Raw genomic sequence first — 26,151 nt, 5'->3', positions numbered from 1 at the left:
TGCAGCCCTTCAGGTCTCCAACTTCTCTCTCTCTCTCTGTCCATTATGTGGGTCACCTTCCTTTTCCTTTTCTACCTCCCTCCCCTCCATCAAATCCCCCTTCTAATCCAACAATTCCCTTGTCTTCCCAACCTTCAGTCCCCAGTGCCCCTTCCCTCCAAATTCCCAAAAACCTAAAATCAATTTTTGCAATATAAATGAACCAATCTAGAACAAAGTCCCTCCTCCTGCCCCCCCACCCCAAACCCCTCAGACCCAATGGAAATGACATGCTGTATATCTGCTCTTACTCCACCCAGTTTAGCTTTGTATGCAATTTTCCTTTGTATTGTAAAAATAGCTAAATGCCATCTGAAGACTTGGAGCACATATAGTATTAATCAGTAATTTCAGCAGAGTGGGTACTCTTGTTTTTCCTTTGCTGGGAATAAGTCATAAAAATGCAACTCTTTCTACTTGCCTCTTAATTATTGTTTAACATACCCCAGTAGCTATTGGTGCAAATCATTTAGTATTTTTAAAAATATTACTATATTTGCCCCCTTAAGTGTTAAACGATTAGGAGCCCTGTATAAGTCAATACAGCTGATTTTATACAAGTTGAGTGTATTCACAATTTGTAACCCTCACTTAGCACTGTAGTGAAGATACATGCATGTGTTATTTCTGATCTTTATTTTGGAGCTATTGAAAATGGTTTGGAGTCTAACTTTCAACATCCCTCTGTAATCAACCCTCATAAGACCAAAACTCCAAGATGTGTCCTTCTAGGTCAATAAAAGACCCACAGAGTGGACACAAGATCAGATTTGTAAAGCTTTCAGCTGTAAGTCTCCAGACAACGCAGAGGTTTACAGACCCTCCATTTAAACCAGTCATTTGTACTCGTTTTGCTCTTTAATGTCTACAACTTTATAATGCGCTTTGGGAACAAAATGACTGGAATGTGATAAACATTAACTCTGAGAACCAGTAAGTTTCATAATTACATTTCCCTCCTGGATATCCTGTAACTGTCCCAGTTGCTTCAATACTTTGCAGCCTACATGCCCTCAGCTCTGCTGTCACAGAAGTCAATGCTGATCCCCCAAAGAGTCATGTTGTACCTATATAGTCAACTGATTTATCCTCTGCAGGCTTAACTGAAAACATCTGGAGAAGTGCTCCTGTCTCTAGCACCCAGACATTCAGTTCCCAGTTGGGATCCAAACACCAAATAAATCCATTTTACTCTATATAAAGCTTATAGAGGGTAAGCTCATAAATTGTCCACCCTTTATAACATTGATAGAGAGTTATGCACAGCTGTTTGCTACCCCAGGAATTACTTACTTACTCTGGGTTAATTAATAAGCAAAAAGTGATTGTATTAAATATAAAAAGTAGGATTTAAGTGGTTCCAAGTAATAACAGACAGAACAAAGCAAATTACCAAGCAAAATAAAACAAAAACACACAAGTCTAAGACTAATACAGTAAGAAACTGATTACAGATGAAACCTCACACTCAGAGATGTTCCAATAAGCTTCTTTCACAGACTAGACTCCTTTCTAGTCTGAGCCCAATCCTTTTCCCTGGGCTGGTACAGTCCTGGTCCCAGCTCAGGTAGTAGCTAGGAGATTTCTCATGACTGCCACCCCCTTTGTTCTGTTCCACCCCCTTATATATCTTTTGCACAAGCTGGGAATCCTTTGTCCCTCTCTGTATTCCCACCCCTCATTCTTAATGGAAAAGCACCAGGTTAAATATGGATTCCAGTTCATGTCACTTTAAGACTGAATCACCCACTTGCCAGCACACACATATATGGGAAAACCTGCAAGTAAACAGAGCCATTTACAACCAACTGTCCTCATTAATGTGAGCCATCAAGATTCCAAGCCATCATTAATGGCCCACACTTTGCATAATTACAATAGGACCCCAGAGTTATATTTCATATTTCTAGTTTCAGATGCAACAATGATATACTTATACAAATTGGATGACCACACTCAGTAGATTATAAACTTTGTAATTGTACCTTACAAGAGACCTTTTGCATGAAGCATAGTCCAGTTACATTATATTCACACTCATTAGCATATTTTCATAAAATCATATAGAGTGCAATGTCACAGAGGTACACTGACATTCCATAAGTGGGGACAAGATTCCTTCTTAAAGAGACCACATTGCATCAGGGAGAATCACTCAGATGAAAACTCAATGATTGGGGCTATTGTGCCAAAAATCTCCACTTGGCAATTATTAACAGAGAGATAAAAAGTAATCTTCTGACTCCAAATCCTCTCCTTCCAAATAATTCAGGAACCTATTCTGTCCTTCCACTATTGCAGCCACACAGGTATAGGTGATCTGACCTAGCAGCCACAGCTGGGCTAGTGTCAGTGACAAGTCAGTAGTCAGGGAGCAGGGAGCAGAGTAATGGCTTAAAGCCAGGATCAATAGGCAAGAGTCAAGGTCAGAGTTAGGCCAGGGTCAGAGATGGCTCCCAGGCTGGAATCATGAGGCAAGAGTTGGGGTTAGCATCAGGCTGGGGTCAGAAATTGGAAATCAGTAAGTGACAAAGCCTGGAGTCACAGAACCCTGCATAGCTGCCCAGACAACTTCCTGGAACACTTTCCATAGTTAAATAGTGACTATGGGCCAATTAGAAGGCCATAGGGTGTTGTCACTCAGGACCTTTTGGGTGGTACTCTCTGAAGTGCCTAATCTCCACAGTGCTCTTTGGATGTGGCTCTGCATGGCCTCCCAGTGATGATGTGAGAATGTTAGCTGCCCCACACCTGGATTCTAGTCTTGTGGATCCTCAAAAGGATCCTTACAAGAATTTTAGGGTTTTTATAACTACCAAACATCTAATACTGGAGTCACCTAGGCCTGGCCAAGAATCAGTGTCAAGAACTCATATTCATCAGTTCTCCACCCACAGAACAGATGCAGGTTAGCTTGACCCCACCCCTCCATCTCAACATATTCAAACATCCTCTGTTGGCCGGGGCAGAGAATTCATGTGGCCACCTAGGGGTAACTTGCTCCTTATAGCTACATACTTTTGCTTCAGTATTTGGTTCAACGTGTCTATAACTGAAGTTTTCTCCCCAAATCTTTAGACTCCCATTCTTCATTATCATCACTGACTGTTCTACCTCCACCACCTCCCTGGGAATCCAGGTTCCAAATCTCAGACTCATCTGCAACCTCCAGGTCTCCTTCTAAAAATCACAAAATATCATCCTTTCCTCTACTCCCTACTCCTAAATATCTGGACAGTGTCTAGATAATGACTTTTCTTAAAATATAACCTCTTTATATTTGCCACATTCTAATATAAACTGAAATGCCTATGATAAAATTCATCTTGCTTTTCTGACATTCCAGCTATGTCTCCCCATCCTTGAATCCCTTTAACAACTTTCTGTTGTACTGCCTCAAGTTCAAGATTCTAATCCCCAACTTAGTCTCTTCACAGTTTCACATCTGTCTATATTTTGTCTTTAATTTCACCCTTCTTTCCCTCTCATTCCATATGTTCCTCCTGAATCCTCTCCCATAACTGCTCCCCTTTTCCCTTCCAACACTTGGCTGTGCATCTCGTTTCATGCTGCCTGCACACTTGGAAGAGTCTCTTTTTTCCTGTAAGCTAAACATCCTTCCTCTTCAAAATCTTTCCTTAATCACTTCTTTTGCATTGATTTCCATGCCAATTTTATTCCCTTGCTATCTTTGAACTGCTGTTTCCCTCACATATCATACTTGTCTGTCTGACTTAAGCTGACCAGGATAGAGACCTTCGGCCAAGTCATCCCTTGAGCAATTCAATTGAGTCAATGAAGTTACACAAGGTAAGACCTTGACACCTCCCCACCCAAGTCTTATGCATTTGTAAATCTCTATGTGCACCTGGGAGTCAACAGAATCCTCTGGCAACTTTCCCACATGCCTTGCTTCATTTACTTGTCCTAAGGAGACATAAAACACTATCATACATCTGAGGCTATGTCTACCCTACAGGTTAAATTCGAATTAGCTTAAACCGATTTTATAAAACAGATATTATAAAGTCGATTGTGCGCGTCCACAGTAGGCACATTAATTCGGTGGTGTGCGTCCATGGTCCGAGGCTAGCATCGATTTCTGGAGCGGTGCACTGTGGGTAGCTACTGTAAAATAATGAGGCCAATAACGTCGATTTGCATCCACACTAACCCTAATCTGATATAGTAATATCGATGTTAGTGTTACTCCTCTCGTTTTGTAGGAGTACAGAAATCGATTTAAAGAGCCCTTTAAATCAATATAAAGAGCAGTGTAGTGTGGACGGGTGCAGCGTTAAATCGATTTAACGCTGTAAAAATCGGTTTAACAGCGTAGTGTAGACCAGGCCTGAATGATACAGTGGTTGTTATCCAGGGCTTAGTTCCAATTCCTATGGCTTAGATATTCAATGTGCTTTTGATATGATTCCCACCTGGCTGCTGAGGGTGTTTATCAGCACTGGTAACAAATCAGATTACAGTGAATTTGTGCAGTTCCATCAAATTTTTAAACAGGCTTTAATAGCTTTACCAAATAAACTTTTGTCATCAGTTGAGGATATATCTAATGTCTGCTTGGTCCTGCATTTATGCTTCTGATCTAATGCTTTGGGAAATGCTTATGTTCAATTACAGATTTGTCTTGCAAAATCCTACTTAAATGAAGGATTGCAGTCAACCTACAGAACATTCTATAACAGTGAATCTTAGTGTGCTTAAAATGTTATAGGCTGGTGGAAAGGATCAGTTAACTCAACAAAAATATCCCTCTCAGAAGGTCTACACTAGACACGGTACATCGGCACAGCTGCATTGGGAGAATGTCTCCTGCTGACATAGTGCTGGTGTGGACAGCGCTTAGGTCACTGTAACTTGCGTCACTCGGTGTGTGTGCGTGTGTGTGTCTTTTTCACACCCCTGAGCGACGTAAGTTAGAATGATTTAATCAATAGTGTAGACCTGCCCTCAAGTGAGCTTCTTTCTTATCAAGGTTTTGTTCCTAAAAAGTTTTCAGAATGTGCTAGATACAACCAGAGAAAACAAGTATTTTACTTAGCCAAAAAAACCTATAAAAGCCTAAAATTCGGCTATAGCTCAACCTTTTGCCATCTAAGCAAAAAAAATCTGGTTCCGCACAAGCTTTCTCCATTTTGAGCAACAAGTAACTGTTTTTGTATAATTTTCTGTATTGCTTCTGAGATCCTTCAGCTCCATCATCAGTTCTCATTGGTTACTCTACCATGTACATCTGAATGAGCGCTAAATACTGAATTAATGTTCTACTTTCCAGAAAGCAAATAAGATTTGACACAAGTATATAAAGATATCTCATTGCAAGTGACAAAGATTTTATTTCAGTGTTAATTCATTATATATTTGAAGTCAATAATTAGTTTACCAGGAACTACTAGGCCTAATTTATGTCATATTGGCTGTTGACAGGTTCTTTGGATCATTTGACATGAAAGCCAACTTCTCTTTGCTATAGTGTATTTGTTGTTACTATTTTACTAAGCATTGTACTAAGCACTTTACACAAATTCCTCAAGAATCACACTGCAAATAGGTATTACACAGACGTATAATTCATGTTTTCATCATTATGTGGATGGCACTCCGATTTGTATTATTGTCATTGAATTATGTCAGCTGTCAACTTCTTCTTTAGTGAACAGGACTCCATATAATGGATACTAAGTAATTTCATAAAACACAATAGAAATGATTTTAGTTCATTTTAAACACTGCTGAATGATACTGTTTGACGATAGCTCCAAGTGCTATCTTCAAGTATGATATGCTTGTGTATTATACCATCAGAATAGACTAGGGATGTGTATTTTTTCTTTTGCAGTAACACACTGTGTTATCTCTAGTAGTGCTCAGATTGGAAACAAAATCCCAACAGTTGCCCAGTTGCCTCAACTGTTCCCCTCCCCCTTTCTCATTTAAAGCAGTAATAAGCAGGTGATATGACATAACCATTCACCCTTCCTTCTGCTCCCATCCCTAAAGCACTTGTCTCTAGAACACAGCTACTGCAGAATGCTCAGCATACATTTTTATACAATTGTTTCAACACAACTACTGATTTAAAATCTTTACATTGGCTCCCCTTAAGACTCCATACCACTTTGATTTTTTGTTGCTGTACATATTAATTACTAAATTATTTTTGTACTCCAGATCATTAGACATATGACCCTTGTCACTAAATGGGCAGAATATTCAGAATGGTTGTCATTTTAAACAATCTGTTCTTTGAGCAGAAGATAACTATAGTGTCTCTGGGTAAAATGTTGGCTCTACAATGGCAACTATGGTAGTTTGTCCTTAGCTTAATCTTGAACCCCGCTGGATGATGGGACATTATGTAACTATGATACTTGATTGTGGCATTTATTTCCAGCTCATTTTTTAAATGCCCAATCTGTTTTTTGGTTCAGAGAAAAAAATTGCCGCTTTAACAGGCCCTAAAATCCCTACAAAAGGTACTGAAATGCTGTCTCTCTCCTACTGGGAAAGGAGTGTGCCTCCAATAAATAAGAGTGCAAGTGCATGTTGTGTGTGAAGGGAAAAGAGAGAGGATTAGTTATGAGCTTTAATGTTGTTGCCTCTCTTACTGCAGATAAATAAGAAAGGGAACCATTAAATTTAGCAATGGCATGTGGCCTCTTTTCCCCAAAGATGACTTTCTGACTAGTGAGGCCAGATTAGATGGATTTACAACATGTGCTTTACAACTTCATTTTATAGAACTCTCTCCAAGTCTTCATTTTTCTCTTTCCCTCTCTTTCCCCCAACGTTATTTAATGTAGGCTTCTACTGCAGCATCTAACCTCTAGCTGACAGGAAGGGTGAGGTTGATGGCAAATCTGCTCTGGGAATTACATAATAATGGCTGCTGCCTCCAAGAGCAATATACTCAGAGACTTTTTCCCTCCAGAACCTTATCTTTCACTTCTTTTAGCCTCTACTAGACTTGCCTTGGGGAATTAAAGTTTGGTAATAAATCCTGGCCTTATAGTTTACAATATAGTCTGCTACTGTTCATGCATCAAGATAGCTAAACAAATTATTTTTATATAGCCTTTTTGAGGAAGAGGATTAATTGTTTTACAGTGTTTTGGTAAATGACGCTTCTCAGTATTGAAATCTAGCTTTTTCTATGACCATTTATTGTTTTACAATGAAAAAGAAAATTACGGCATAGGCTTCTAAGCAGGAGCAGGGGCCTTTCACAAAGGGGGATTACACAAAAATGAGGAAGTTAGTTAAACAGAAATTACAGTGCCAAAAGTGAAATTCCTGCAAGCTGCATGGAAACTTTTTAAAGAAACCATAATAGAGTCTCAACTTAAATATATACCCCAAATTAAAAAAACATAGTAAGAGAACCAAAAAAGTGCCATCGTGGCTAAACAAAGTAAAAGAAGCAGTGAGAGGCAAAAAGGCATCCTTTAAAAAGTGGAAGTTAAATCCTAGAGAGGAAAATAGAAAGGAGCATAAACTCTGGCAAGTGACATATAAAAATATAATTAGGAAGGCCAAAAAAGAATTTGAAGAACAGCTAGCCAAAGACTCAAAGAGTAATAGCAATTTTTTTTTTAAGTACATCAGAAGCAGGAAGCCTGCTAAACAACTACTGGGGCCACTGGATGATTGAGATGCTAAAGGAGCACTCAAGGATGATAAGACCATTGCAGAGAAGCTAAATGAATTCTTTGCATTGGTCTTAATGGCTGAGGATGAGAGAGAAATTCCCAAACCTGAGTCATTATTTTTAGGTCACAAATCTGAGGAACTGTCCCAGATTGAGGTGTCACTAGAGGAGGCTCTGGAACAAATTGATAAACTAAACAGTAATAAGTCATCTGGACCAAATTGTATTCACCCAAGAGTTCTGAAGCAACTCAAAAGTGAAATTGCAGAACTACAAACTGTAGTTTGTAACCTATCATTTAAATCAACTTCTATACCAAATGACTGGAGGATAGCCAAGGGCTCTGGAGGTGAACCTGGCAATTACAGGCCAGTAAACTTGACTTCAGTACTAGGCAAACTGGTTGAAACTATAGTAAAGAACAAAATTGTCAGACACATAGATGAACATAATTTGTTGGGGAAGAGTCAACATGGTTTTTGTAAAGGCCTCACCAATCTACTAGATTTCTTTGAGGGGGTCAACAAGCATGTGGACAAGGGAGATCCAGTGGCTATAGTATACTTAGATTTTCAGAAAGCCTTTGACAAGGGCCTCACCAATGTCTCTTAAGCAAAGTAAGCATCATGGCATATGAGGGAAGGTCCTCTCATGGATTGGTAGTGGGTTAAAATATAGAAAATAAAAGTAAGAATAAATGGTCAGTTTTCAGAATGGAGAGAGGTAAATAGTGGTGTCTCCCAGGGGTTTATACTGGGACTAGTCCTATTCAGGATATCCATAAATGATCTGGAAAAAGGAGTAAACAGTGAGGTGGCAAAATTTGCAGATGATACAAAACTATTTAAGATAGTTAAGTCCCAAGCAGACTGCAGAGAGCTACAAAAGGATCTCACAAAACTGAGTAATAGGGCAACAAAATGGCAGATGAAACTCAATGCTGATAAATGCAAAGTCTCAACTATACATATAAAATCATTGGGTCTACATTAGCAGTTACCACTCAAGAAAGAGAACTTGGAATCATTGTGGATAGTTCTCTGAAAACATCCACTCAATGTGCAGTGACAGTCAAAAAAGCAAACAGAATGTTGGGAATCATCAAAAAAGGAATAGATAATAAGACAGAAAATATCATATTGTCTTTATATAAATCCATGGTATGCCCATATTTTGAATACTGTGTGCAGATGTGATCGCCCCATCTCAAAAAAGATATATTGGAATTGGAAAAGGTTCAGAAAAGGGGAACAAAAATTATAAGGGATATGGAACGGCTTCCATTTGAGGAACAATTAATAAGACTGGGACTTTTCAGCTTGGAAAAGAGAAGACAAGGGTGAATATAAGAGAGATCTATAAAATCATGACTGATGTGGAGAAAGTAGATAGGGAAGGGTTATTTACACCTTCTCATAACACAAGAACTAGGGGTCACCAAATGAAATTAATAGGTAGCAGGTTTAAAACAAACAAAAAGAAGTATTTGTTCACATAACACACAGTCAACCTGTGGAACTCCTTGCAAGAGGATGTTGTGAGGGTCAAGATTATAACAGAGTTAAAAAAAGAACTAGATAAGTTCATGGAGAATAGGTCCATCAATGGCTATTAGCCAAGTGGGCAGGGATGGTGTCCCTAGCCTCTGTTTGCCAGAAACTGGGAATGAGTAACAGGTGGTGGATCACTTGATGATTACCTGTTCTGTTCATTCCTTCTGGGACACTTGGCTTTGGCTACTGTCAGAAGACAGGATACTGGGTTATATGGATTTTAGGTCTGACCCAGTATGGCCGTTCTTACATTCATGCTTTACAAGTATGCATGAAGGTCATAGTTTTATAAGAAAACAAATAAAATAAGGGCCAGATTATTCTTCTCCAAATGGAAAGAACTCTGATCTGGCAGAAAAGGAAGGTGGGAGTGCCAGCTTTGCTGCAATATTGAAGCCCACCCAAGGAAGCAATGTGTGGCTTGAGTAGCAAAGGCTTTCAGGGTATGTCTACACTGCAATTAAAAACCTGCAAGTGGTCTGAGACAGATGACTTGGGGTCACAGAAGTCAGGGTAAAGGGCTGTAATTGCAGCGTACATGTTTGGGGGACCGTCCTCCCTCACAGTGGGAATATCTGCACCACAATTAAACAGTCCCTTGTCCTGAGTCCTGCAAGCCTGAGTCAGCTGACGCCAGCCAGCTGTGGGTGTCTAACTGCAGTGTAGACATACCCTCAGTGGCCAGGAGCAGGGGGAGCTGATCTCCATGGCATTCTGCTTTCATAGGCATCAGGAGACTGGATTATCCATTGCCCCCTTCCCCATGTGTAGCCACTTAAACCAGAGACCAGTGGGTGTTAGACACTACCAAAGCAAAATGGCAGTGTTTACAGCCACTCTGCATCACCAAGGTGAATGCTCATAACTGAGGACACTTGAAGCACCCTGTACCTATCTGAGAGACAAAAATGGAGTTTTGCACTGGTGCAGGGGTGCCTGGACAAGAATCAGTGGTGCCAGAGAAGTAGGATGGAGAGTCTGACCAGCATTCCCTTCTTTGTACATTTCTGGGAGTCATACAACTGGGAAGCTGCAACCCTTGACCCCTCCCCAGAATCCCATACCCCTCCCTTTTTAGGAAACAGTTACATAAAAATGCCACAAGGCAAAACTTAAAGAGTTGCCTGGCCTCACCCCCATAACCTCCCTCCCCAGGTGAATCCCTACAGGATTGGAATGAAAGAGTGAGACAACACACCACAATTAAATGCAAATGGATTACTATTATAATCAGGCCTCTTAAAGAATAATTTATGGTACAAAGCAATTTAACTAGAACTTTGATCTGATTTAATGTTGCTGTGTCCCAATTTGTTATCTCAGTGCACTAATTATTGACTAGTGCATTTCAAAAACCTAATGGAAATAAAATACAGTAGTTAAGATTAGCTACTCTGCAGCTGGAGAAAAACTACACAGGTAGCCAGAGAAGCAAAATAAAAGCTCTCTAAGGGAGGGTTTCTAATTTAGTTCACAGGTTTCTAGGGTTCTTAGCCAACCATAAACACAAACAAATTCCAAAATGTCAGTCTCTGGCTACATTCCTTTGTGAAGCTTAAATCCTTAAAATGAACAAACACTCTCTAACCACAGAATGGTGCAAAGCCAGGAGCTTTTCTACCTCTACGTTCCCCACTCTGACTTCTAAGCAGCAAAAACTCTCATGAACATGTAAATTCATTCAATCTGTTTCTTACAGTTCTGATTCTAACTAGGCTCTGCTGCACTCAGTTGCTTCAGGCAGGGAGGCCCTGCTAGCTGAAACTTTGAAATAAATGGATGGGTTATAATTCAACAACCCCATGCTACCATTTGACCCCACAGAACACCGCTTAGACACCCCACTGGGAAGTGGGTGAATCAAGGCTGTGAGGCCCGTTCCAGGAGGCACCAAAAGACATTCACCCACTGTCACAACCACCTGATAGACTGCTGAGGAAAATGTTGCTCTGCCACTACATTGTAGGGAGGTAACATGGTTCACTGACTAGGGCACTCGAGTGGGAGCCAGCCCTATATTCTGTTTCTGGCTCTGTCACTGACCTGGTATATGAGCTTGGCCAAGGCACTTCATTTCTGTTTTCCCACATGTAAAATGGGGATAATACCTCATTTGTAAAGCTCATGAGAGCTGAAACTGCTGATTAATGAACTGAGTGCCTGTGTAACATCGCACCAATCCTTCAGAAAGGATGATGTCAAAGTAAACGAGCCATAGAGTTACCAAAACAGGTAGGTTTGGGCAATGATGCGCCAGTCTCTAAAAGTTTTCTTGTTCACATCCTATTTATCTTAATCCTCTCCTTAAACCTCTTCAAAGCTTCTTTGTTCCCTACCAACAAGCATGAGCAAGACTCCCTTTTGGCCAACATCCCCTGCCTTCCATTCATCCATATTGGGTACTTTTATGGCCTCTATCAAAAAAGCATCTTAACATTGCAACATCTTTTAATTTGTTTCTTTTCACAACACCCTGGTGAGGTATGGAAGTGCTATTATTTTCATTGTACTGATGGGGAGCTGACACACAAAGACAAAGTGACTTGCCCACAGTCTCACACATAGTCTGTGATGGAGCAGGAAATTATATCTAGTTCCCAATCCTGTAATCACTGGACCATAATTCCTCTCTAGTCATGGATCACTTTCTCCATCAGGAGCAAAATTAATGGGGAAAGCTCTGTAGTCTTTTCTCTGCTAGCAGGTAACTCTAAGGTGGAAGCTCCAAATTCCACTCCAGAAGAGGCAGGTGACAGAAATGGGGCCACATACCCTCTTTTCACTGGCTAATGCTGGCAATGGTCCAGATCTGAAAGTCTGTACCCATTTATTTCACAGCTTATTTAAAGACGTTTGACCTGAGTAAGAAATTAATATAGGATTTCCAGGTGTCCAGTTTTTGACCGAAATGCCTGGTCGAAAAGGGACCCAGGTGGCTCCGGTCAGCACCACTGATTGGGCTACTAAAAGCTCCCTGTCTGGCTCCATGTGGCTCCTGGAAGTGGCAGGCATGTCCGGCCCCTAGGTGCAGGGGCAGCTACGGAGGCTCTCTGTGCTGCCCCCCACTCTAAGCACCGGTTCAGCAGCTCCCATTGGCTGGGAACCATGGCCAATGGGAGCTGCAGGGGTGGTGCCTGCAGGTGCAGGTAGTGTGCAGAGTCCCCTGGCCCCTCCATCTCGGAGCTGGACTTGCTGGCCACTTCCGGGAGCTGCCTGAGGTAAGTACTGCCCGGATCCTGCACCCCAACCCCCCTGCCCCAGCCCTGATTCCCCTCCCACTCTCAAACTTTCTCCCAGAACCCAAACTCCCTTCTGCACCCCAACCTGCTGCTTCAGCCAGGAGCCCCCTCCCACACCCAAAATCCCTCCTGGAGCCCATACCCTGGACCCCTTCCCGCACCCCAACCCTCTGTCCCAGCCCTGAGCCCCCTCACACACCCAAACTCCCTCCCAGAGCCTTCACACCTTCCCGCACTCCAGCCCCTGCTCCAGCCCTGAGCCCCTTCATGCACCCCAAAGCCCTCATCCCCAGCCCCACCTCAGAGCTCGCACCCCCTGCCAGAGCCATCACCCCCTCCAGTACCCTAACCATAGCTTGGTGAAAGTGAGAGAGGGTGGGGGAAAGTAAGTGACCAAGGGAGGGGTGATGGAGTGAGTGAGGGCAGGGCCTTGGGAAGGGGCAGGGGTGTTCGGTTTTGTGTGATTAGAAAATAGCAACCCTAAATGAATAGGGACTTCAGGTTTGAGGCCACTGTGCTCTGGGGATTCCCCACTACTGGAACTTGAAAGTTGACTGCTTGCCTTAAAAGCCAAAGCTCTCTGAGATTTAAACAGAGGCAACATGCCTCAGTGGTAAGGAAGCCAGATTGATCATCAAGGGAGTGGAATTTTCATTTCTTCTTAAAAGTTTGGGTTTGGTTTATAGGTTAGGTTTGAGCATAGTTCCAAATTTAGGTCAGTCCTTTTGTAAGATAAGAGAAAGAAACTGATTTTAATTAATAGATGTAATGCTTGTATTTGGAAGATTAATTTGCAAACACACATTACAAGAGAGGAGATACTATGCTTATCAATACTATCTAATCTATTGCAGTGGGATGGGGGAGAAAACGGAAACTATAGCAAGTCAGGATCTGTGAAGAGGGTATTATCTTCGAATCTATGTATCTTGGGCAATTTAGGGTGCTTGGTGTCTTGCACACATTGTTGAGATTAGTTAAAATGAAAATGTCCTTTAATTAAATAAATAACCTTACTTAGTCTGCTATCATTAGTTGACTCCCCTTCATTAAATGCACAGATGAATCAGCTTTCAAAATTATGAATGTTTGTGTACTGTGCAATGTGACAAGGTACCTCTTCCACCTCACCAGGGTCAGTGAGTCCCCTCTCCGGCAGTGGGAGGCTTGGAATAAATCAAATCCACTCCAGACAGTATTTGTTTTCCCACTTGGGGTTTAGTTCTGCATATTTTTGAGGTAGGCCTCAGGACAGGCCCAAAGAGTGCTCCTCCATCAAACAAAAGAAACAAATCACATCACAAACAAAGGGAAATACCTCTTCCTATGCCCTCTCTGGGTGTGGACTGGGGTGAGGTGTGTGGCTTTGTTATTCACCTGGGATGCCAGTCCTTCCCCTAAAGAGGCAGTCAGGTAGCTTCTCCCATAGGGAGACAGGCAGCCTTCCACCCTGGAGAAGCCTTTCTCCCTACTACCACTAGCTCTGCAGCAGCATGTCTCTCCTCTTCTCTCACCTGAGGAGGGGTTTTTGAAGGTCTCAGGCAGCCATTAATTGGACTCAGAAGTCCCTAGTTGACATGAGATAATCTTTTTTCATCAGCTTATAGGGAAAAGGACCTTTATCATTCTGGGGCTGATATACTTGCAGTCTGCCACTCTCTTACAGCTGTCCAGCCTGACTTTGTCATGGTATATTTCAGGAACATAAGATGCGTGTGTGTGTGTCTCTCTCTTTCATAGGTATGTATTTTTTGAGTCTGCTGTCTATTTCACATAAGCCTCTGTGGTGTTTAAGGTATTGGTTTTGACCTAGCAAACCCTAAAGAGTTTGGAACTTTCTCTCTCCCTGTGTCATATGAAAGCAACATGAGGAAGACTGATCTTGCATTTAAGACCATGGATTGAGATTCAAGTGATCTGGGTTCAGTTCCCAGTTCTGCTACCCACTTCCTTTCTCTGTGAGCTTGGGCAAGTCACTCATTTTATAGATGGGAAACTGCACCATGGGGATGAGGATAATGTTTACTTTCTCCCACCCTGGTTGATCTTGTCTGTTTAGACTGCAAGCTCTTTGGGGCAAGAACTGTCTTACTATGTATTTTGGGGCCCCAATGGACATAGGGGCATTTAGCTTCTACTGAAATACAAGTAATAGCACTAAAGCTAACAATTCTCTGGTTTAAGAGCAGGGGCTGATGGTAGGATGTCTTCCATGAAGGTCTTTTCTGGAGTTCACTTTCCACATTGATTCATCAGAGCTCCCATATGTTGACTTTCAGAGACTGAGTTATCCATTTTTTCAGGTTTTGGAGAAGGGCTGGGTTGAGGGATGTGGTGGTAACATACAGGGTAACATTTTTGGAGGAGCACTTGCTATGGTGGTGGATATTCTTATATTTTGGATTTTTATCCTTTGCCTGCATGTAAGAACCCCCAGAGCAGTAGACAGAAACTCTTCTAAATATAAAGAAATATAGATGTTGTGAAGTTCTTCCAGATCTTACCACATGAAAGGCTCTTTGTAAATGTAAAAATGTATTATGACTTAGATATAAATGCTCTCCGTACTTCTTTGCATCTTCACAAAAGCATTTCAAAGTTTAGACTTAAGAAATCTACAGGAAGTAACTATTTTTAATGAAGCAAACTGATTTCTTTTTTAAATTTGATACTGGCAGTCATTTGATTTGGTAATTATCAACAGGAATTCCAATGAAATATCTACAATGCTTTCAGATGCTGATTATTTAAAATCCTGTCAAAAGGCATTTTTAAATAATAAACCAAATCTGCAGCGAGAAAGAAAGCTGGAAAATAATATACTCAGAAAACAGCTGCAGAAAATAATGACTAGCACATTCCCAAACATTTTGCTTAAAAATATATTTGGTACAGTTTGAACATCACTGCTCCATAATAACCTCATCATTTTGATGATCTCAGCTTCTAACATAGTACTGTAAGTGCATATCAGGAATAGCTCATTAGATCCTACAGCTGTGCAGAGAAAGGTAATTGTTGGAGGATTTCAGTATTTGAAATTGGGTTTCACCCTGATTTAGAACAAGACCCCAAAATTTCAAAGTTCTCCACAAAACAGAATGGAGCGCCACCTCAGAGAGACAGACAATCTGCCTTGGAAGTTCATGGGTCACCAACTCAGAGGCAGTCTGGCAGGCGGCTGACAATGAGCCAATGAGGTGAGCTGTTAGGAAACCAGGTGGAACTGTGGCTGGCAGAGACATTTTGAAACCTGCCTGCGTTTCCCAAGGAACTTTGTCTGTGAAACAGATCGTCAACGTCTGATGAAAAATTGTTACATCAGAATTTTTCTGACCAGTTCTAGCAGATGTATCATAGTGTTATCCAATCTTGATGGAAGAGAGGATGAGTGAATGTTTGGGACTAGGGGAGAGAAAATGGGAACTCCTGAGTTTCCCAGTGTAGTGAACAGAAAGCAAATAGAGGGTAGAGGAAAAATACAGGGGAATTGTCAAAATGGAAGGCAAAAAATACATAAAAGCATCTTCAGTAATGGCTCAATTATGCTTTTTAAGGTAAAACTCTCTTCCCTCCAGGCACCTCATCTTTTCCTGTATTGACTATTACCACTATTCCCCACCCCTGCCTTCCTCTCAGAAACTTCAGCCCTGCCCTGGTCCATTCAAAATACAAGTTGCTAACATCATCACCTTTGCCGTTATTCTGATTACATCACCCCATCTTTGAATCCCTCTGCTGGCTCCCTCTTCTTCATTGCATCATCACATTCAAGCTTCTCACACTTGCTTTTCAAGCTATTGACCGCTCTGCCCCTCCCTGCTCATCTGCTTCTATATCATACCCGCCAGGTTTGACCCTCTGCTTATACACTTTCCCACAAATATCTTCACACTTTCTTCCACCTCACCCCTTATACATGGAATGCCCATTCCACACTAGTTCACAAGGCCACTTAGCCTCTCCTCCTCCAAATCTCACTTCAAATCCTACTTTTACCATGATGGCAACTAATAATTGTGAGATGGACAGTCAGTGTGGCTTGTTGATATTTATACATGTAAGACAAATTTTAAATAATTCACATATCTATCCTGAAATAGTAGGTTCCCTGCTGGTTTTGAGGGGTCTCTTACTGGAGGCTAGGCTTAAAGTGAGTGCATTTTCACAAGCTGTGGAGAGTGCCAAAGTCCTCTGCTGATGTTGGCAGAAGATCCTATATGACCTTGGGGGCAGCCCTTTCTTCCTTCCACCTCAGTGATTAAAATCAAATTCAAATCCAAACAATTTCCCATGCTTTCTACATCCCTTTCTTAATATTCACAGGGTGACCTTTAGGGGAAAAAGGTTAGTGCTGAGACAGTTCACCAGTGAACTGTTTCTAATTCAATTTGTTAAATGCAAGTAACCGTTGTGACAGACCCAGACCAGTGGGGCACAGGAGTCTGGTCCTATTGGCATCCAGGAGGTGGGCAGGTGAAGCCCGCCCACTTCTAAAGGACCTCCCCCTAGCCTAAGGGGAGGATCCACAGGTCTGTGACACCAAATAATTTCATGGGACAACTAATGAAAAACAGGATCGGGAGTGAGGTCAGAGGGCTAAACAAAGGGAACCTAATGGGGACACCAAGCAGAGAACCCCAGACAACGCCCACTACTCCTCGAAGGCCTCAAGGAAGCCAGTGGACATTGCCCAGAGGAACTCTGCCCGGATGCGTGAATGGACGGAGGAGCAAAAATAGGCCCCACAGTCACAGGAAATCCCGTCGGCCAACCTCCTCTCCCGGTTTTGTAGATGGCTAGTTTGGCCAGGGCCAAGAGGAGGTTGATAAGGAGATCCCGCGACTTTGTGCGGCCACGGATGGGGAGTACGTAGATAAAAAGGTGAGGGGAAAAGTGCAACCAAAAACGCAATAAGATATTCAAAAGGAGCCGGAAAAGGGGCTGCAATCTGGCGCACTCTAAATAAATGTGCGCCAGGCTCTCCGTCATGCTACAAAAGGGGCAAGTGTTGGGGACAGGGGTGAACTGCGCCAAAAACACGCCCGTGCTCAGGGCCCCGTGAAGGAGCCGCCAACTGACATCCCCGGCAGGCCTTGGGAGCAGGACAGAGTATAAGCTGGCCCACCAGGGCTTCTCACCCTCGAGAGGTGGCAGGAGGTCCCGCCACTTGGTATCGGGGCGGGACGTGAGGGTGAGGTAGTGAAGAGCGTGGAGCACGAGCGTGTACAGATGTTTCTTTGGCGCGGTCTGGAACAGAACCGGCTGCATATCGTGCAGCCAGCTTGCAGTGAAAGGGCGGGGGGGCCGATTGGGTCCAGCGGGTAGGGGCCTGATAAATACATCTATGGGGCCAGGGGTGGAGGGTGGGCGGGGCATGCCTCTCGAAAGACCCAGTCGAGTAGGCCCTGGCAGCGGTCTGTAAACGGGCTTCACCTCCTAAAGTATGCACCGGGGAGTCAGAGGTCTGGAGAGCCCCATGCGCGTGAGCGAAGCGTCGGGGATCCAGCCAGCTCCCCGTCGTAGTCCAAGGAGGTCTCCGACCCTGGTGACTCCTGCCAAATGACCAGCCTCGGCGCACCACGGGACTTCTCGCCACCTGCACACAAACCTGGGATTGTGTATCAGGGCTCCGCGAGGAGATCAGTCCGCCCATGGTGGGCCGCCACGGACCTGGTTTGTTGAAAAGAGCTTCCATGTCCGGAGGTCGAGAGGATGTCTGTAGAGACCGTAGCCCGAGAGTCTACGGAAGACCTCTCGGATGGAGGTAAAAGAGCTACTGGTCATATCGGAGCCCTCGGAAGCGGCGGAGGAAGGCGTGCGCCAATACACTCCACGCCGTACTACCTGCACCATACGGGGGCCTCTGCAGGGCCCGGAGGTGGAAGACATGGACCTGAGTGCGTAGGCACTTCAGGCCCTGCCTCCCCCCCTCCAGGGGGAGGTGGAGGACCCCTGCAGAGACCCAGTGCATTCCTGGCCAAAAGAACTCCAGAATTGCCGTCTGGAGGTTGGCCAGGAAATCTGGGGCCAGGACTAGGGTGTTGAGCCAGTACCAGAGCATGGACAGGACCAGTTGATTAAGCACCAGTGCCCTCCCTCGAAGGGAGAGGCACCGGTAGCAGAGGGTCGTCCTCCCCCTGTGTGACCAGGGTCAGACCCAGGGCCTCGATCTCCTCGTAGATGGAAGGGAGATCACCACCCCAGGGTCCTCCCCGGCAGCACCCGAGGCGAAGCCCACCTTGGTGCTCGTAGAGGCTTCGAGTGGGAAGGGGCAAGAGAAGCTCCCTCAGGGGCTTCCATGGGAAGGAACCCTGGAGGAGGGGCGGCGTTACCCCAGCCGGCACCAAAGAACAAGACTCATCAGGGGGCAAGGCGGAAGGCTCGTCATCGGTGCCCCCCTTCCTGCTCTTCCGGGGGGCCTCTGAATCTGAAGGACGTAAGGAGACTCGAGCCTTCCGCTTGCCCCGCTTCTCCTGCACTAAAGACCAGCCCTCCATGGCATCATCCAGGGGCTGGCTAACAGGGGCCGGGTCGGGGGGCAAGGGTGATGGCTCAGGGACTTGGGGAGGCAGTGGTGGGACAGCAGAGACGAGGGAGGATTCCCACTGGGGCGAGCACTCTCCCACACCCGGCGGTATCTCCGCTGCACCCTCCTCCACAGTGGTGGACCAAGAAGGAGGAGGAGGGGCAGCTTCAGGTACCGGGCAGCCAGGGGTGCTGGTGATGACAGGGCCAGTGCATTGCCAGGGCTCGGGGGTCCCGGAAGCTCCTCCGTGCTGGGCCAAGGGGCAATCCCTCTGGACATCCCCCATTTCCCGGCAGAGGTAGCACCAGGCCTCCCCCATTGAATAATGCACCTGGTAGTGGGCTCCCTAGTAGGGAACCAGAAAGGACCCCTCAAGCGCCTCCCCACCACGCGTCGCTGGTGGCAGTTGAAGCTGCACGTGCCGGCAGAACGAGAGGACGTGACGGAGGGTGGGGTCCTTGCAGCCCAACGGGAGAGGGCTGATGATGGAGATGGGGCACCCCAGGGCAGAAAGGACGGGCAACAGGGCGGCACTGGGCAGGAAGAGAGGGACAGAGGTCAGGAATAAGCAGACCCCCAGGTCTTCCAACGGCTCCAGGGGTATGAACACACCCCCCACCACCAGGACCGTCTCTACCACCTCCTGGGCGGCGGCCTCCGATGCCAGGAAGAAGACCACCCTCCCATACATTTTGGAGGCCGCCATGATGGTTGTGGGCCCCACCACCCTCGCCAACGCCCACATGTAGGTCTCCACGTGGGGCAAGGCAGGCACCAGGAGGCAACGGGCGCCGTGCTTCCTGGTCAAGGTGGGAAAGGGGCCCCGGCTGCTGTAGATGGTAGCGGAAGCGGCAGGCGGAGGAGCAGCGGCAGGCGGGGGGGCCGCCGCCACCTGGGCGTACACCCTGGGGGCCGGGGGAGGGACACCCACAGAGCTGGTAGAGGGAATAGTGGGGAGGGAGGCTGCAGCCGGTAGTGAGGCCGCAGCAGCAGGGAAAGGCTCTGCCATGGAGGGCCTGGCCTTTCTAGCGGGGCCCTTACCCTTCTTCCCACCCCGACCTTCCCACCAGCTGCGGGGGCTCCCCCCGAATCGGAATGGGTGAGGGACGTGGCAGCAGCGGAGGTCTCTCCAGTACTCGCCGCCGCCAGTGCCCCAGCAGGGGCGGTGGTAGATGGATTGGCAGCGGCGGTTGAGGTAGAGGCTAGGGCAGCGGACACGGGGGCAAGTGGAGGAGGGGCAGTGGGAGTATCATGAGGGGTCTCCCCCGCCGCGTCCCCCGCCATAACGAGAGCGGGGAGGGGGACAAACAGCGAGGTGAGGGGAAGGAGAGGAGGTGACCACCCCTCCCCGCTAGGCTGCAGGCAGGGGAGGAGGGCACCAGAAAGGGAAGGCTAAAGGGACGTGGGGAGCAACCAAAGTCCTAGGGGTGGGAGGGTTTCAGGGCACTGATGCAAAGGGGTGTTCCGGCTTCTTTAGTTGCACTAGGAGATCAGGGGCACAACGGCAGAGGGGGGTTGCAGTGAACAAGGGGAAACCAAATGGGGAAGGGCACAAGCGCATGGGGGGTGGTGGGCGTACGAGGGGAGGGACCAATCAGGGCTGGGGAAGCACAGGCTGGGGGGAAAAGGGCGAGCCAGAAATGGGGTTGAGGGACCACGGGGACAGCTGCAGGGCTGGGGCAGAACTATCAGGGCCGCAGAGGGAAATAGGTGGGGCGGACAAATGTGGCAAAGGAAAGAGATCAGTCCAGGGGGAAGGGGAGGTGGTGCGCCCATGGGCACCCATGCAAAAGTCAATGCTAGGCTGCTGTACTGCAGCCCAAAACGATGTGGGAAGCGGCATGGTGAGCCATGGATCGACAGCTCAAGTCCCAGAGGCAGTGGTCCCAAAAGCAGAAGGAAACGTCGCGTCGAGCGTACATTAGGTGGGTGGAGAGGGAGGCAACATAGCTGGTTATGTGGGGCGAAAGGGAAACACAGATGAACCGTGGACCATTGAGGTTCCCACAGACACAGTCCAAAACCCCCACCACAAGAGCACAGTTCGAAAAGACGTGGCTCAGTCCAGAATAAGCCTCCCCTCCACAGTTCTTCGCTTTCTTCATCGGTGTAATCTTCCCTAGGGCCGCGGCGTCCTCTTTCTGCCTTCTTTCACCTACCTTCAGAGGCACCAACAGCTCCCCGAGCAACGAGGTCCACAGTAGCGCCCAGCAGCTCCAGTTGTTATGTGTGGTCGGGTTGCCATGCGCTGAGCGAGCGTCAGGGGATCCAGCCAGTCTCCCCGGTCGTAGTCCAGGAGGTCTCCGACCCTGGTGACTCCTGCCAAGACCAGCCTCTGCGCACTGCGGGGGACTCCGCCACCTGCACACAAAGCTGGGGATTGTGTAGCAGGGGCTCTGCGAGGAGGTCGGCCCCCACGGTGGCCGCCACAGACCTGGTTGTTGAAAAGAGCTTCCAGGTCCGGAGGAGGTCTTGGTAGAAGACCGGCAGCCTGGAGAGGTCTCGCGGAAGACCTCTCGGATGGAGGTAAAAGAGCTGCCGGTCGTATCGGAGCCCTTGGAAGTGGCAGAAGAAGGCGCGCGCCAATACGCTCCACGCCGAACTACCTGCACCATACAGGAGCCTCTGCAGGGCCTGGAGGCGGAAGACATGGACCTGAGTGCGTAGGCACTTCAGGCCCTGCCCCCTGTCCTCCAGGGGCAGGTGGAGGACCCCTGCAGAGACCCAGTGCATCCCCAGCCAAACGAACTCCAGAATCGCCATCTGGAGGTTGGCCAGGAAATCCGGGGCCGGGACCAGGGTGTTGAGCCGGTACCAGAGCATGGACAGGACCAGTTGATTAAGCACCAGTGCCCTCCCCTGAAGGGAGAGGCACTGGAGTAGTCCTGTCCATTTCCGGAGCCGCTCCGTCACCCTGCCCTCCAAACCATGGCAGTTCTCCGGGGGAGATGGATGGGTGGCAAAAAGGTAAACACCGAGATAGAGCAGCGGACCCGCGCTCCACTGGATGGCCTGAAGTGCGGGTAGGAGGGAGCTCGCCTGCCACCCGTCCCCGAACACCAGGCCAGAGCTCTTGACCCAGTTTACCCGGGTGGAGGAGGCCGCCAAGTACACAGCCTGGCAAGCCTCCACCTGCACCAAGTCGCCAGAGTCCTGGACCACAAAGAGCACATCGTCGGTGTACGCCGACAGGACCAGCCACAGCTCCGGCTCCCGAAGCACCAACCCCGTCAACCTCTTGCGGAGGAGACAGAGGAAGTGCTCGATCGCCAGAGCGTACAGCTGGCCCTAGAGGGGGCACCCCTGGCGCACTCCCCACCCAAAGCTGACCGGCTCGGTCAGGGTCCAGTTGAGCCTGACCAGACACTCAGCAGAAATGTACAGCACCTGGAGAAAACCCACAAAGCGGGATCCGAAGCTGAACGCTCGCAGAGTGCCCAGGAGATACCCGTGATCCACCCTGTCGAACGCCTTCTCCTGATCCAGGGACATGAGGGCGAACGACAGACCATTCCTACACCCCAATTCCAGAAGGTCCCGGACCAGATACAAGTTATCAAAGATGGTGCGGCCCGGGACGGTGTAGGTCTGGTCTGGGTGGATCACGTCCGCCAGCACGGACCCAGCCGCAGCGAGATGGCCTTGGCTACGATTTTGTAGTCCATGCTGAGGAGCGATAGATAGAGACAGCAATTCCGTAAGAAAGTCCCTCGAGAAGGGTCCCCCCCTCTTCGGCAATAAAGGTGAGCCGTAGACTCACCTGCACCGAAGGAGTTATCGAAAAGGCGCCCCCACGTTTTGCCAAATGACTCGCCCAGATAAAGAGGTGACCAGTCCTTGGGCCAGAGAAGTTCCCAGCCACCCAACGTTATGGTAGAAACCTCCCTTTCCATGCAAAAATGGATAAAGCACATAGTAAACTCTGATATACGAAGACCTTAACAATAAATACAATAGACCTTGATATTACAAACACCCTCAGGAATGGAGCTTGTTTGTAACTCAAATGAAATGTTACCCTAACTACTGAAACAAACATGTTATTGTGTCTTTCAAAAGTTATACAACTGAACATGGACTTAATACAGCTTTGAGACTTACTATGAAGAAGAAAACTGCTGCTTCCCTTTACTTTTTAAAGTTTAAGTTAACAAGAGGTTACTGTACTGTATTGCGTTTTTTTTTTTTTTTTTCCCTGTCTCTGTTGCTGCCTGATGGTACTTCCTGCGTTCAAAGGAATGTGTGGTTGATGTGTCAGTTCATAACTCTGGTGTTCTAAACTCTGAGGTTCTATTGTACCCAATGTAGTGCAAATACTAAACGTGTGAGTGTACTTTTGGGGTTTATACGTATCTGAAAATTCTACAGTATTAAACAGTCTAAGTGCTATTGAAATAAAATCAAATTCAGCTTGTCCCTGTTATGTAAATGTAAAACAATAAAACAACATGATATTTTTGTCATTACCCAGACTTATTATAACTGCAATTTCTCGGGTCAGCCCTTTTTTTTTCCCAGGTCCCCGAGATTTACATTGGTGGCACTTGACGGAGGGCTTCCCGGAGCTCGGCCAGAGGTGAGAGGCGGCCTCTAGCAGGTCCCCTGAGGTTGCCGTGCTGAACTTTTCGTGTGAAGTACGTCCCAGACACTCTGCAAGCGTGAGGATCAGTCGGAATCGGGGGAGAAAGGACGCATAATGAAGGCCTGGCCCTCTTGCACATCTCCACGATTCTGTGAGGGGGTGCCGTCCTCCACCGCGGAGGCAGTTGACGTGCTTTCTTAGCCCCCCTCCTTGTTCTCCAGCGCGTGACGTAGAGAAAGCGGAAGTGCCGTTCGATTCCATCTCCCGACTGGAGTGCATGCAGGAGTGAGGATGAATCGAAACAAAATATGTCACCCTCTGGGGTCCCGTATGGTCTTTGAGGGCCAACTCCTCCCGTTCTTCCCGGAACTTGCATACGGAGTCATGATCCTCGGGCTGGCGGTCCAGACAGCCATCTCCGCCCCCTTCAAGACCTCCCGCCTCCAAGCACTGCTCTATCGCCTTGGCATACCCTAACGCTGGGCTAGAGCAGCACATCTGGATGTATCAGTGGCAGAAAAGACCTGGGATGCGCTGCTAAACTCCCTCCAGTTCCCACTCACCGCTCCGGCGCCTGAGAAAACGGCCACTGACCTTCTCCCTGCTTGCCAGGCCAGCCAGAACTTCCCGGTTACCACCAAAGGACTCATTGAGCCGCACCTCAGCAAACTTATTAAATGGCAATAGGCGGCCCGGCCTCTCCGTGCAGAAGAGGCGTCCAGGGAGGTTGGCAGGTGGAGGTGATCCTAAAGAGGGGCCTGGAAAACCACAAATGAAATCATCTATCCGCACGTGTGGAGGAGTGGCCCGCGAAGGTTGAACGCCGACAGTAAATTGCTGGTATCCCAGAAATAGTGTGGCGCGATCCGAGACGGGCCTCATCACTGGAGATCGAAAGGGTACAAACGGTCGTCGTGTCACCGGTATCCAGGTGCGTACAGTCGGGCGTACCTTGTAGGCACCACGGAGGCATGCGCCTCGTGTCGACAATCTCCCGAGGACGTCCGCAGCATGGGCGGGCACCGCTCTCCCAGTGGGTCCCCGAGCGGTCTCGTGCTAGGGGTGGTGTTAAGTCCCTCCGCAGACCAGCGCATCACGAGGATCCTAGGGAGCCGAGAAGGCGGACACCTGCTGATTAAAAACCGCAACCTCTCGGGGCTCGTCACTCCAGCCGCACAAACCGAGAAGTGGCTAAAGTAGGCCCCGTCCCCCCACTCCAGCCGCCAGCTAGCTTCAGCGGCTGGATCCGTATGGGTCTCCTGCAGGAAAACCACAGAGTACCCCCCCTCCCAGAGGAAAGAGAGCACCTGGTTCCTGCGGAGACCCATCCTACAGCCCCGGGTGTTTAAAGTGGCAAAGATAATCGGCGCCATGAGGAGGGCTGTGGGGGATCCTCGCCGGCAGACACGCCCATGGCCTCCGGCAGGCCGCGCAGCAATCCGTGACCTACCCCGTAGGTGAGTAAAGAGTCATGGAAGATGCAGACCCGCCGGTAGGCCGCAGCGGCTTGCTTTCCGGTCCTCTTACCCTCCCCCATGAGGGCCCTCGCCGCCCGGAGGACCTGATGGAAATCCCCCCACCGCCGGAGCGCAAGCTGGACTTTATTATGGGAGCCACGGACATCTTCAAGGAACTCTCGCAGCTCCTCCCTCAGCGCATGGGGAGGCGGGGTCACCGATTGATGACTGGCCCCCAGTGGGGTCCCCGTCACAGCCCCGTGGTCCACCGAGGCGGGCAGGCAGGGGGCAGACCCCCAACGTGGTGTCCGATGGGCTGACGCCACGCGACCCACACCGCTCCCTGGTTCAATAAGGGGCGGCGGAAGGAGAACAGCAGCCCCTGGTGGGTCGGGACAAGGAAAAGCTACTGAAGCTGGTCCCTGGGGGGTATTCCCAGGGGCAACACTGGCATCACAGGAGGTGGGGGGGACAAGGACAGGGCTAACAGGAGTAGGACGGGGAGCAGGGAATCGGGGAAGGGGGTAGAGGCAGGATCCTGAGCCCCTGTAGTTGAGCCGCTGGACGGTGGCTCCTCCTGGGCAGGCTCAGGGATCTGGGAAGTGGACCCCTAATGATGCTGGGCTCAGCCACTGTGGCACGTGCAGCAGCCTCAGCATCCAGAGAGAGATGTTCGTCAATGGGGTCCCTGCCTAGGAAGGAGGGCAGGTCCCCCACACCCAAGAGGGACACCCCCTGGGAACCGTGTCTCGGCAGCGGGGCACTGGCCGTTGCCCCAATGGGCTCGGCGGCCGTCAACAGGGTGCTACCCGCAGCCGGGTCGATGGAAGAATCCAGGGGACCTTCAGAGGCGGGAGCAGAAGCAGCAGTCAGGGGAAGGGAACTCGGGGACAGGGGGACCGGGGTAAGGTCGCCCAGATCGAGGCCCGTTGGCAGAGGGTCGTCCTCCCCCTGCGTGACTGGGGTCAGACCCAGCACCTCGATCTCCTCGTAGATGAAAGAGAGAGCACTACCCACCACCCCAGGGCCCTCCCCGCTAGCACCCCAGGTGACACCCACCTCGGCGCTCGCAGAGGTGTCGAGTGG

At 47.9% G+C, this 26,151-nt stretch overlaps 1 protein-coding gene across 3 annotated transcripts in view; it reads right to left on the bottom strand.

Annotated features, from left to right (window-relative positions):
• Positions 1-26,151, bottom strand: part of EPHA6 (EPH receptor A6) — a 900,076-nt gene that overhangs the window by 83,900 nt on the left and 790,025 nt on the right. The window lies entirely within an intron of this gene.

The sequence above is a fragment of the Chelonoidis abingdonii genome, chromosome 1 (genome assembly GCF_003597395.2).
Source record: "Chelonoidis abingdonii isolate Lonesome George chromosome 1, CheloAbing_2.0, whole genome shotgun sequence".
NCBI classification, from domain to species: domain Eukaryota; kingdom Metazoa; phylum Chordata; order Testudines; family Testudinidae; genus Chelonoidis; species Chelonoidis abingdonii.
Note: the sequence above shows the minus strand (reverse complement) of the source record. Positions and strands in the feature narration are given on the sequence as shown.